We start from the raw sequence: 2,500 nt of genomic DNA, 5'->3' as shown, positions 1-2,500 counted from the left end.
GTAAGACCCCGTCCCCCACTCAGAGAGGAACGTGAACCTCAGCACCAGACACCTTACAGCATTTTATGGAGGTTCCAAGACCGGAATAGACCAGGAAGGGTTATAGGAACCCCGCAAGAGACCGCCGAGAGGAAAGGTTAATACAACTAAGGGATCTCCCTTTCCAAGGAAGCCCCTGTAACACCCCCCCCCCCCCGGCTCTATTTGTCATAGAGACGACATTGATGAGTCTGGTAAGGAAATCACTAAGTGAGGAACTCGCCAAGGAGTTGTCAGACTCTGAAATGTCTAATTTTACCCACAATGGGGCATCGGACATCATCGATAATGCAGGTATAACCGATTTAGATTAGTACAATGACCTCTAATCTAAGAATACTACAGTGGAATACCAAAGACCATCCCACAAGGAATATCCCTCTGCAAACGATCAAGGAACATTGATGTTGTCACCCTCCAGGAGACTGTAACAGGGGAGAGAGGTCACTTCTCATGGTGATTGATATCATGCCAATTACAACAGACTCCAGAGGTTCAAACACTCCAGTCAAAGCAACTATCTCCTGCTCCTTGATGGCTGATCCAATGCATTATGAAGATGGCATGGAATCCCTTGCTGCTGATATCCACCCGGTTGGAGGGGACATCAAGCTGTACGATGTGATGTGTATAGCAGGTCAAGTCATACGAGCTTAGACATTAGTGAGGTCTACGTTACTGCGGCACAGGACTGTATTCTCATAGGGAGAGACCTTAATACTAACCACTGCAGCTCTGGTTGAGGGATCATGATGGTCAGTGGACGAGACTGTCATGAGTGATTGATAAGGGAACAATTACCATCTTGGATGCTGGTCAGGCACCTATGTTGTTGCACAATCCTCGATGGAAAGTGGATAGGGCACACGGAAAAGCCATCTAGGAGGACTTGGTCCAGTGCCTAAGATGCAATTATTTTTCACTGACTGACATTGCGGATGTGCTTATAGCTAGACTGGTATATGCTATTTATGTGGCAGGCTCACGCGCCATATCAAAATTTCTTCCGTGGTCCAGGAGATATAAAGGTGCCTGGTATTGAAAACAAAATAACGACGGAAAACGCACGAATATGCCGAAGGCCTTTACGTATTTACTGCTTCGTCAGGACATGAAGTTGGTGGCTTTTGAATCACTGTGTTTCTTCATTATACTATGAGTAAGTAGTGATGATGACAATTGTAATCATAATTACTATAATTCCCGTAATAGTCAGCAAAATGGGTGTCACCTAACATCCAAAACCTAGATGGCACCACCTTCTCCTAGCACAAGCAGGAGAGCCTTGAATGGCACTCATCCACGGTCGCTAGCAAGCTCTATCTTCAGAGAGCGGTGACACACAGCAAGGCTTCAAAGGAAATTAGTAGAAGCAAGAAAACTGGTAGTTGCATTACCTTATATCCCATAACCAAACCCACGATCGCACTCCCCGCACTACACAAGGGCAATCAGTGACTGATGATTATATCTGTTTGCACGTTACTGTGTTTGTGTTTTGTGATTCATCATCATTAACATAATTGCTATTGGTATGATCATAGTTATCATTATAGTTATCATTAGTATCATTATCGCTTTCATTATTCATCAATATCACCATTGTGATTACTATTCAATATTGTTATCACCATTATCACTGTCATCATTATCATTAACAATAGCATTATTATCATTATTGCTATCATTATCATTATTATCATTATTGCTATCATTATCATTATTATCATTATCGTTGTTATCAATATAATTATTATTGATAATGTTATCATAAGTATTATTAACTACTACTTCAGCATTTTCATTATCATTATTATCATTAGCATAACCATTATCATTATCATTATTGTTGCGATTATCATTTTCATACCATATAGTTATATTTATTGCCATTATTACTATCATTATTATCATCATTACTATCATTACCACTCTCATTACTATTAATATTTCCATTACTTTTAGCATTAATTTCCCTATTGGTAGTGTTGTTATTATCAGCATTACTATATGTATCATCTTTAATATTATCATGATTATCATTATTTCATTATTGTAAAAAAAAAAAAGTAAGAGTCCCCTCAAAAATCGTTTTCTGTCAAAAGAGAAGAAAATGTAGAATACAATATAGGTAAACTATGTTAAATTGATATTATCAGTATTTTCGTTATTATTGTTATTATTGTTAGGAGATGTTGCCTATTACCTAAATTGTTGTTATCGTAATTATCACCACTATTATCATTACTAATATCATTATTACAATCATAATTATTACTATCACAACTGTTCTTCTTATTATTGTTAAAATTATTATTATTATTATCATTATTGTTTGACTATTCTGATTATCATCGTTATTGCCATTATTGTTGTAATTGTTATCATTATTATTTTAATATTATTATTATCACTATCATTGAAATTATTGTTATTATTTTCATCATTATCAGTAGTATTA

This window comes from Penaeus japonicus, unplaced genomic scaffold (assembly GCF_977035675.1).
Source record: "Penaeus japonicus unplaced genomic scaffold, GWHDUDI00000001_assembly GWHDUDI00000026, whole genome shotgun sequence".
Lineage (NCBI taxonomy): Eukaryota > Metazoa > Arthropoda > Malacostraca > Decapoda > Penaeidae > Penaeus > Penaeus japonicus.
This window is presented reverse-complemented; position numbering follows the sequence as displayed.